Source organism: Salmo salar, chromosome ssa16 (genome assembly GCF_905237065.1).
Source record: "Salmo salar chromosome ssa16, Ssal_v3.1, whole genome shotgun sequence".
In the NCBI taxonomy this organism is placed as follows: Eukaryota; Metazoa; Chordata; class Actinopteri; order Salmoniformes; family Salmonidae; genus Salmo; species Salmo salar.
Window position 1 is genome coordinate 10,453,559 of NC_059457.1, and position 11,688 is coordinate 10,465,246.

The 11,688-nt window shown below is 50.7% G+C and overlaps 1 non-coding gene across 1 annotated transcript; it reads left to right on the top strand.

Annotated features, from left to right (window-relative positions):
• Window positions 1-3,825: 3,825 nt before the first annotated feature.
• Window positions 3,826-3,898, top strand: trnaa-ugc (transfer RNA alanine (anticodon UGC)). The gene has a single exon. It is a non-coding gene; the product is annotated as a tRNA-Ala (tRNA).
• Window positions 3,899-11,688: the final 7,790 nt, after the last annotated feature.

The following is an 11,688-nucleotide window of genomic DNA, read 5'->3' on the forward strand; positions in this document are numbered from 1 at the left end:
AAGTGTAGTCTGGCCCAGGGGTGTGAAGGTGAACGGAAAGGCTGGAGCAACGAACCGCCCTTGCTGTCTCTGCCTGGCCGGTTCCCCTCTCTCCACTGGGATTCTCTGCCTCTACCCCTATTACGGGGGCTGAGTCACTGGCTTGCTGGTGTTCTTCCATGCCGTCCCTGGGAGGGGTGCGTCACTTGAGTGGGTTGAGTCACTGACGTGGTCTTCCTGTCTGGGCTGAGTCACTGGCTTGCTGGTGTTCTTCCATGCCGTCCCTGGGAGGGGTGCGTCACTTCAGTGGGTTGAGTCACTGACGTGGTATTCCTGTCTGGGTTTGGCGCCCCGGCCCCCCCCCCTTGGGCTGTGCCGTGGTGGAGATCTTTGTGGGCTATACTCGGCCTTGTCCCTTGACGGTATGTTGGTGGTTGGAGATATCCCTCCAGTGGTGTGGAGGCTGTGCTTTGGCAAAGTGGGTGGGGTTATATCCTACCTGTTTGGCCCTGTCCGGGGGTTTCATCGGATGGGGCCACAGTGTCTCCTGACCCCTCCTGTCTCAGCCTCCAGTATTTAAGCTGCAGTAGTTTATGTGTCGGGGGGCTAGGGTCAGTCTGTCACATCTGGAGTATTTCTCTTGTCTTTTCCGGTGTCCTGTGTGAATTTAAATATGCTCTCTCTAATTCTCTCTTTCTCTCTTTCTTTCTTTCTCTCTCTCTCTCTCTCGGAGGACCTGAGCCCCAGGACCATGCCTCAGGACTACCTGGCTTGATGACTCCTTGCTGTCCCCAGTTCACCTGGCCGTGCTGCTGCTCCAGTTCCAACTGTTCTGCCTGCAGCTATGGAACCCTGACTTGTTCACCGGACGTGCTACCTGTCCCAGACCTGCTGTCCCAGACCTGCTGGAACCCTGACCTATTCACCGGACGTGCTACCTGTCCCAGACCTGCTGTTTTCAACTCTCTAGAGAGCAGGAGCGGTAGAGATACTCTCAAAGATCGGCTATGAAAAAGCCAACTGACACTTACTCTTGTGTTACTGACTTGTTGCACCCTCGACAACTACTATGATTATTATTATTTGACCATGCTGTTCATTTATGAACATTTGAACATCTAGGCCATGTGCTGTTATAATCTCCACCCGGCACAGCCAGAAGAGGACTGGCCACCCCTCATAGCCTGGTTCCTCTCTAGGTTTCTTCCTAGGTTTTGGCCTTTCTAGGGAGTTTTTCCTAGCCACCGTGCTTCTACACCTGCATTGCTTGCTGTTTGGGGTTTTAGGCTGGGTTTCTGTACAGCACGTTGAGTTATCAGCTGATGTAAGAAGGGCTATATAAATACATTTGATTTGATTTGGATTTGGAGTCACACTCAAAATTAAAGTGGAAAACCACACTACAGGCTGATCCAACTTTGATATAATGTCCTTAAAACAAGTCAAAATTAGGCTCAGTAGTGTGTGTGGCCTCCACGTGCCTGTATGACCTCCCTACAACGCCTGGGCATGCTCCTGATGAGGTGGCAGATGGTCTCCTGAGGGATCTCCTCCCAGACCTGGACTAAAGCATCCGCCAACTCCTGGACAGTCTGTGGTGCAACGTGGCATTGGTGGATGGAGCGAGACATGATGTCCCAGATGTGCTCAATTGGATTCAGGTCTGTGGAACGGGCGGGCCAGTCCATAGCATCAATGCCTTCCTCTTGCAGGAACTGCTGACACACTCCAGCCACATGAGGTCTAGCATTGTCTTACATTAGGAGGAACCCAGAGCCAACCGCACCAGCATATGGTCTCACAAGGAATCTAAGGATCTCATCTCGGTACCTAATGGCAGTCAGGCTACCTCTGGCGAGCACATGGAGGGCTGTGCGGCCCCCCAAAGAAATGCCACCCCACACCATGACTGACCCACTGCCAAACCGGTCATGCTGGAGGATGTTGCAGGCAGCAGAACATTCTCCACGGCGTCTCCAGACTGTCACGTCTGTCACATGTGCTCAGTGTGAACCTGCTTTCATCTGTGAAGAGCACAGGGCACCAGTGGCGAATTTGCCAATCTTGGTGTTCTCTGGCAAATGTCAAACGTCCTGCACGGTGTTGGGCTGTAAGCACAACCCCCACCTGTGGACGTCGGGCCCTCATACCACCCTCATGGAGTCTGTTTCTGACCTTTTGAGCAGACACATGCACATTTGTGGCCTGCTGGAGGTCATTTTGCAGGGCTCTGGCAGTGCTCCTCCTTGCACAAAGGCGGAGGTAGCGGTCCTGCTGCTGGGTTGTTGCCCTCCTACAGCCTCCTCCATATCTCCTGATGTACTGGCCTGTCTCCTGGTAGCGCCTCCATGCTCTGGACACTACGCTGACAGACACCGCAAACCTTCTTGCCACAGCTCGCATTGATGTGCCATCCTGGATGAGCTGCACTACCTGAGCCACTTGTGTGGGTTGTAGACTCCGTCTCATGCTACCACTAGAGTGAAAGCACCGCCAGCATTCAAAAGTGACCAAAACATCAGCCAGGAAGCATAGGAACTGAGAAGTGGTCTGTGGTTACCACCTGCAGAACCACTCCTTTATTGGGGGTGTCTTGCTAATTGCCTATAATTTCCACCTGTTGTCTATTCCATTTGCACAACAGCATGTGAAATTTATTGTCAGTCAGTGTTGCTTCCTAAGTGGACAGTATGATTTCACAGAAGTGTGATTGACTTGGAGTTACATTGTGTTGTTTAAGTGTTCCCTTTATTTTTTTTGAGCAGTATATATTTCATATTCTTAGGACCCAACATCATGCACTGTTAGCACATCTTCAAGCTAGGTAGCTTAGCTACCTGAAACATGTCGACTAGCTTAGCTATCTCCTAGCAAATAATTGTCAAACTTAGCGTTATGAAGGAAATGTAGAGAGAAACTCTTGGTTGGGCGGTATACTGTATCCCGGGTATTTTGAAATACCATCGGTGTGAGTTTCCAATACAATTTTAGTGTTGGTTATAAAATGTAATATTAGTCCTTTTTATTATTTTTATTTTATTTTTATAGATACCTGCAGTCAACTTGTGCACTAGGTAATAGATAAAGCACATTATGTTCATAATTTTGCCTGTTAGATTATTTCTTATTATGACGCTTACTAGTTTCCCAAAACAGCTGTTTGAGCCAGTCACGTGCGCTTGTTTACAAAGAAGCACAAAGAGCAACTTAAGTGAGGTGATCAAGTTAGTTGTATGAAATTCACTACTGTTTGCCAGCTATACAGCACCAGTCAACAGTTTGGACACGCCTACTCATTCTTGGGTTTTCTTTATTTTTACAATTTTTTTTACATTGTAGAATAATAGTGAAGACATAAACTATGAAATAACACACATGGAATCATGTAGTAAGAAAAAAGTGTTAAACAAATCAAAATATATTTGAGATTCTTCAAAGTAGCTACCCTTTGCCTTGATGACAGCTTTGCACACTCTTGGCATTCTCTCAACAAGTTTCATGAGGAATGCTTTTCCAACAGTCTTGAAGTAGTTCCCACATATGCTGAGCACTTGTTGGCTGAGTTTCCTTCACTCTGCTATCCAACTCATCCCAAACCATCTCAATTGTGTTGAGGTCGGTTGATTGTGGAGGCCAGGTCATCTGATGCAGCACTCATCACTGTCCTTCTTGGTCAAATAGCCCTTAAACAGCCTGGAGGTGTGTTGGGTCATTGTCCTGTTAAAACAAACGATAGTCCCACTAAGCGCAAACCAGATGGGATGGTGTATTGCTGCAGAATGCTGTGGTAGCCATGCTGATTAAGTGTTGTGGTTTTACAGACATGTTTAATATGTTTTACGAGGGTCCCTTGTGGCTCAGTTGGTAGAGCATGGTGTTTGCAACGCCAGGGTTGTGGGTTCGATTCCCACGGGGGGATCAGTATGGAGAAGAAACATTTTTTTAATGAAATGTGTGCATTAACTACTGTAAGTCGCTCTGGATAAGAGCGTCTGCTAAATGACTAAAATGTAAATGTACACCCATTCAGCATTGTTCACACCCTCTTAAGCCTTAGCCCCACCCATCTCTTTAAGGGTTTGATCCATGTGTTCTGTACTAACTTGCCATCTACTTCCAGACATCTAAGAGACAGAGAACAGCTCACTGAACATTACTCGCCCTAGCAGAGCTGGTTAGGCTGTTATGTTATCCAAAGCATTGGTGACTGCAACTGTGCTGTCAGATTGTCCGCTCGTAAATTCATAGCGTTTCGCATTCTAAGTGCACACTGGACGCTCTGGCCAATAAGTAGGGTTGTTCCGAAAGCTCTGACCTCACAACGACAGTCAAGCACCCAAGCTAACTGGTTAACATTGGCTAGCTAAACTCAGCAAAAAAAAGAAATGTCCTCTTACTGTCAACTGTGTTTCAGCAAACTTAACATGTGTAAATATTTCTATGAACATAACAAGATTCAACAACTAAGACATAAACGGAACAACTTCCACAGACATGTGACTAACATAAATTGAATAATGTGTCCCTGAACAAAGGGGGGGGGTAAAAAGTAAAAGTCAGTATCTGGTGTGGCCACAAGCTGCATTAAGTACTGCAGTGCATCTCCTCCACTCTTCCACCAAGGCACCTGCAAGTTCCCGGACATTTCTGGGGGGAATGGTCCTAGCCCTCACCCTCCGATCCAACAGGTCCCAGACCTGCTCAATGGGATTGAGATCCTCTTTGCTGGCCAAGGTAGAACACTGACATTCCTGTCTTGCAGGAAATCACGCACAGAATGAGCAGTATGGCTGGTGGCATTGTCATGCTGGAGGGTCACGTCAGGATGAGCCTGCAGGAAGGGTACCACATGAGGGAGGAGGATGTCTTCCCTGTAACGCACAGCGTTGAGATTGCCTGCAATGACAACAAGCTCAGTTTGATGCTGTGACACACCGTCCTGTCTGGTCCAGCGATGGTGGGTTTGTGCCCATGTCTGGTGAGGACCTGCCTTACAACAGGCCTACAAGCCCTCAGTCCAGCCTCTCTCAGCCTATTGCGGACAGTCTGAGCACTGATGGAGGGATTGTGCGTTCCTGGTGTAACTCGGGCAGTTGTTGTTGCCATCCTGTACCTGTCCCGCAGGTGTGATGTTCAGATGTACCGATCCTGTGCAGGTGTTGTTCAACGTGGTCTGCCACTGCGAGGACAATCAGCTGTCCATCCTGTCTCCCTGCAGCGCTGTCTTAGGCGTCTCACAGTACGGACATTGCAATGTATAGCCCTGGCCACATCTGCAGTCCTCATGCCTCCTTGCAGCATGCCTAAGGCACGTTCACGCAGATGAGCAGGGACCCTGGGCATCTTTCTTTTGGTGTTTTTCAGAGTCAGTAGAAAGGCCTCTTCAGTGTCCTAAGTTTTCATAACTGTGACCTTAATTTCTACCGTCTGTAAGCTGTTAGTGTCTTAACGACCGTTCCACAAGTGCATGTTCATAAATTTTTTATGGTTCATTGAACAAGCATGGGAAACAATGTTTAAACCCTTTACAATGAAGATCTGTGAAGTTATTTGGATTTTTACGAATTATCTTTGAAAGACAGTGTCCTAAAAAAGGGCCGTTTCTTTTTTTGCTGAGTTTACTTGCAGACACATAATGTGAGAACACCCCACTGACTTTTACTCCCCCTAGCAGAGCTGGTTAGGCAGTTTTCATGTTATCCAGAGCATTGGTGTCTGCAACTGTGCTGCTGGCAACAATTGAATTATACTTTGTTGCCAACGTTTACTGACACCGGACATATTCAATATGTGTTGAGCAATCAAGACTGTATCAGATAATCTTGCGCTCTGGCACACTAAGACAATAGTCTTTTGTTAATAAATGTAGCTAGCTAGGTGAACAATGAATTCCAATGCATGACGTAATGTTAGTTAGCAAGCCAGCTAGCTAACATTAGCTGTACACTAACTTGAAAATAAAATACTTTGTCAAAATTAGTGGAGACTTTTGTTAAGACATGTAGCTAGCTAGCTAAACAATGGACCATAATCACAACTCATGACGTTACTACCCTGCATGAATCTGCAGGTAGCTAACCAACCAGGTTCTATGGCTATAACTAGTCAAGCAAATGTGTCTGAGATACGAAGAATAAGATCATACACATAACGTTAACTAGCGGCCCAGCCAGCTCATGTTAGCAAGCTACACTTGAAATGAAACCACTTTCTGTCAAAATTAGAAATGTGTAATATCTGAAAATGTAGCTACAGTGAGGGAAAAAAGTATTTGATCCCCTGCTGATTTTGTATGTTTGCCCACTGACAAAGAAATTATCAGTCTATAATTTTAATGGTAGGTTTATTTGAACACTGAGATAGAATATCAACAAAAAAATCCCGAAAAACGCATGTCAAAAATGTTATAAATTGATTTGCATTTTAATGAGGGAAATAAGTATTTGACCCCCTCTCAATCAGAAAGATTTCTGTCTCCCAGGTGTCTTTTATACAGGTAACGAGCTGAGATTAGGAGCACATTCTTAAAGGGAGTGCTCCTAATCTGTTTGTTACCTGTATAAAAGACACCTGTCCACAGAAGCAATCAATCAATCAGATTCCAAACTCTCCACCATGGCCAAGACCAAAGAGCTCTCCAAGGATGTCAGGGACAAGATTGTAGACCTACACAAGGCTGTATTGAATATACGTCCATGTGAAAATGTGATGCAAATTGAGACGTCACCGCTCAAGTTGGTAATCCAATGTTTTGAAAATATCTGGCTAGCCGTCTGTCCAGTATGTAACTTTTTCGACTTCTGCCGAAGTCGGTTCCTCTCCTTGTTCGGGCGGCGTTCGGTGGTCGACTTCACCGGTCTTCTAGCCATCGCCGATCCACCTTTCATTTTCCATTTGTTTTGTCTTGTTTTCCCACACACCTGGTTTACATTCCCTCATTACTTGTCATGTATATAACCCTCTGTTCCCCCCATGTCTGTGTGTGAAATTGTTTATTGTCAGGTTGGCACGCTTCCGGCTGGTTTGCACCAGGTTTTGTTTTACACCCGTGCTTTGTGGCAGCCGGTACTTTGTACTTGGTTATTTGTACATTGTGGTGCTTCACTTGTTCTTTGGGTATTTGTTTTTGTGACGCGGTTGCGTTATGTTCAAATGATTGCCTCAGTAAAGTGTTTTGTCCACTCTTCTCTGCTCTCCTGCGCCTGGCTTCCATGCACCAGCTACACCCACCGCTTGATAGAATTTCACACCCACAAGATGGAGTCAGCAAGAGCTGGTGCCCCTGGTATAGGGGTCGAGGAGCGCGTCCGGGAGCATGCGGCGATGCTCCACCATCTCGGCGCCGCCATGGACCGCGTCGTCCAAACCATGGACCGCTGGGAGAGACAGGGAGTTCCTCCAGTGCCTCCACCAGCACAACCAGGGTCTCCACTACTCGCCCCCCCCCCCCTGCACCCACTCCCAGTGGGATTCATCTCGCCCTTCCCCGGGAGTACGACGGGACTGCTGCACGCTGCCAGGGTTTCCTGTTACAGCTGGATCTGTTCCTGGCAACCATCCACCCGGCTCCTTCGGGCCATGAGAAGGTGTCCACCCTTGTCTCGTGCCTCTCGGGGAAAGCCCTGGAGTGGGCCAACGCCGTGTGGGGAGAAGGAGATGCGGCGCTGGACCATTTCGAGGATTTCACCCGCCGCTTCCGGGCGGTCTTCGACCACCCGCCCGAGGGTAGAGCGACAGGTGAACGTCTCTTCCATCTGAGGCAGGGGACGAGGAGCGCCCAGGAGTTCGCGATGGACTTCGGACCCTGGCCGCCGGCGTGGGATGGAACGAAAGTGCCCTGATCGACCACTATCGCTGCAGTTTGCGCGAGGACGTCCGTCGGGAGTTGGCCTGCAGGGACACCACCCTCACCTTCGACCAGCTGGTGGACCTGTTCATTCGGCTGGATAACCTGCTGGCTACCCGCGGAGCGGGGTCTGTCGGTTCCATCCCCCAGCACCACCGGAGGAGGTTCCGTCTCGTGTACCATCTGTGGCCGCAGAGGTCACACTGCCGGTTGGTTCCTCTGGGGGTCGAGGCAGCAGGCAGGGCACTCTCACATAACCCCAAGTGAGCCGGCACCATTCTCACCCAGAGCCCTCTGTTGCGCACATGTTTTTGTATGTTACTTTTCCTGAGTTTTCCCCGCATTCCCAGCATAAGGCGCTCGTCGATTCAGGCGCGGCTGGGAATTTTATAGACAGATCATTCGCCCATAGTTTAGGGATCCCCATTGTTCCAGTGGCTATGTCTTTCCCAGTTCACACCTTAGACAGTTGACCATTAGGGTCAGGGTTGATTAGGGAGGCCACCGCTCCTCTGGGCATGGTGACGCAGGGGGGTCACAAGGAGAGAATTAGTCTCTTCCTCATTGACTCTCCTGCGTTTCCCGTAGTGCTAGGCCTACCCTGGTTAGCTTGTCATGACCCCACTGTTTCATGGCAACAGAGGGCTCTCACAGGGTGGTCGTGAGAGTGCTCGGGTAGGTGTTTAGGGGTTTCCGTTGGTGCTACTACGGTGGAAAGTCCAGACCAGGTCTCCACCGTGCGTATTCCCCAGGAATATGCCGATTTTGGCTCTGGCCTTCTCCAAAAAGAAGGCGACTCAATTACCACCCCATCGACGGGGGGATTGTGCGATAAATCTCCTGGTAGACGCCGCACTTCCCAGGAGTCACGTGTATCCCCTGTCACAGGCGGAGATGGCGGCTATGGAAACATATGTCTCCGAATCCCTGCATCAGGGGTACATTCGGTCCTCCATTTCACCTGCCTCCTCGAGTTTCTTTTTTTGTGAAGGAGGGAGGTCTGCGCCCGTGTATTGGCTATCGAGGCCTAACCAGATCACTGTGAGGTACAGTTACCCATTACCTCTTATAGCCACGGCGATTGAGTCAATGCACAGGGCGCGCTTCTTCACCAAACTAGATCTCAGGAGCGCTTATAACCTGGTGCGTATCCGGGAGGGAGACGAGTGGAAGACGGCGTTCAGTACTACCACAGGGCATTATGAGTACCTCGTCATGCCGTACGGGTTGATGAATGCTCCATCAGTCTTCCAAGCCTTTGTAGACAAGATTTTTCAGGGACCTGCACGGGCAGGGTGTAGTGGTGTATATTGATGGCATTCTGATATACTCCGCTACACTCGCCGAGGATGTGTCCCTGGTGCGCAGGGTGCTTGGTCGACTGTTGGAGCATGACCTGTACGTCAAGGCTGAGAAATGCCTGTTCTTCCAACAGTCCGTCTCCTTCCTAGGGTACCGCATTTCCACCTCAGGGGTGGAGATGGAGAATGACCGCATTTCAGCCGTGCGTAATTGGCCGACTCCCACCATGGTAAAGGAGGTGCAGCAGTTTCTAGGGTTTGCCAATTACTACCGGAGGTTTATCCGGGGTTTTGGTCAGGTAGCGGCTCCCATTACCTCACTGCTGAAGGGGGGACCGGTACGTTTGCAGTGGTCGGCTGAGGTGGACAGGGCTTTTGGTCACCTGAGGGCTCTGTTTACCTCGGCTCCCGTGCTGGCCCATCTGGATCCCTCTTTGGCACTCATGGTGGAGGTGGACGTGTCCGAGGCTGGGATAGGAGCAGTGCTCTCTCAGCGCTCGGGTACGCCACCGAAGCTCCGCCCCTGTGCCTTCTTCTCGAGGAAGCTCAGCCCGGCGGAGCGAAACTATGACGTGGGGGACCGGGAGCTGTTGGCTGTCGTCAAGGCTTTGAAGGCGTGGAGACATTGGCTTGAGGGGGCTAAACACCCTTTTCTCATCTGGACTGACCACCGCAATCTGGAGTACATCTGGGCAGCGAGGAAACTGAACCCTTGCCAGGCAAGGTGGGCCATGTTTTTCACCTGTTTTGTTTTCACCCTTTATACAGACCAGGTTCCCAGAATGTGAAGGCAGACGCACTGTCCTGGCTGTATGACACAGAGGAGCGGCCCATGGATCAGACTCCCATACTCCCGGCCTCCTGCCTGGTAGCGCTGGTTGTGTGGGAGCTAGACGCGGACATTGAGCAGGCGTTACGTACAGAGCCCGCTCTCCTCCAGTGTCCTGTCGGCCGTCTGTATGTTCCGTCTGCTGTCCGTGACCAGTTGATCTATTGGGCCCACACGTCACCGTCCTCTGGTCATCCGGGGATCAGTCGGACGGTGCGCTGTATGAGTGGGAAGTACTGGTGGCCTACCTTGGCAAAGGACGTGAGGGTTTGTTTCCTCCTGCTCGGTGTGCGCCCAGTGTAAGGCTCCGAAACACCTGCCCTGAGGTAAGTTACATCCCTTACCCGTTCCACAACGACCTTGGTCACACCTGTCGGTGGATTTTTCTGACGGATCTTCCTCCCTCACAGGGAAACACCATGATTCTGGTCATTGTGGATCATTTCTCTAAGTCATGTCGTCTCCTCCCTCTGCCCGGTCTCCCTACGGCCCTACAAACTGCGGAGGCCCTGTTTACACACGTCTTCCGGCACTACGGGGTGCCTGAGTATATAGTGTCTGATCGGGGTCCCCAGTTCACTTCAAGAGTCTGGAGGGCATTCGTGGAACGTCTGGGGATCTCGATCAGCCTCACCTCGGGTTTTCACCCCGAGAGTAATGAGCAGGTGGAGAGAGTGAACCAGGATGTGGGCAGGTTTCTGCGGTCTTATTGCAAGGACAGGCCGGGGGTGTGGGCGGCGTTCGTGTCCTGGGCCGAGATGGTGCAGAACTCGCTACGCCACTCCTCCACTAACCTCTCCCCCTTTCAGTGCGTATTGGGGTACCAGCCGGTTCTGGCGCCGTGGCATCAGAGTCAGACTGAGGCTCCTGCGGTGGACGAATGGTTCAGGCGTGCGGAGGAGACATGGGAAGCTGCCCATGGTCACCTCCAGCGGGCCGCACTGCACCAAAAGACCAGCGCAGACCGTCACCGCAGTTAGGCCCCGGTGTGGCCCCTCCGCCTGCCCTGCCGGAAGCTGGGTCCGCGGTTTGTGGGGCCATTTAAAGTCCTGAGGAGAGTGAACGAGGTGTGTTACAGGTTACAGCCCCCCCCCCCCGATTTCCGTATTAACACCTTGTTTCATGTGTCTCTCCTCAGGCCGGTGGTGGTTGGTCCGCTCCAGGAGTCTAAGGTACAGGAGGTTCCTCCGCCCCCTCTGGACATCGAGGGGGCCCCGGCGTACTCCGTCCGTTCCATCCTGGAATCGACGCATCGGGCGAGGGGCCTTCAGTACCTCGCTGGGTTCCAGCGGCGGACGTGTTGGACATTGAAATTCTGCAGGAGTTCCACCGTCTCCGGAAGGATCGACCTGCGCCTCGCCCTCCGGGTCGTCCCCGAGGTCAGTGTCGGCACGCTGCTGGAGCCGCACGTCAAGGGTGGGGGTACTGTCACGACTTCCACCGAAGTCGGCTCCTCTCCTTGTTCGGGCGGCGTTCGGCATTCGACGTCACCGGCCTTCTAGCCATCGCCGCTCCATTTTTCATTGTTCCATTTGTTTTGTCTTGTTCCCTGCACACCTGTTTTACGTTCCCTAATTACACTGCTATATATTCCTCTGTCCCCCCCATGTCTTCGTGTGGAATTGTTTTGTGTTAGGTGTTTTATGTGACGCGCCAGGCTGGTTTTCCATGATCCGTGTTTATTTCACGAAGAATGTTTATTTGCTAAACTATAGCTTTTGTGACTGTTTTCG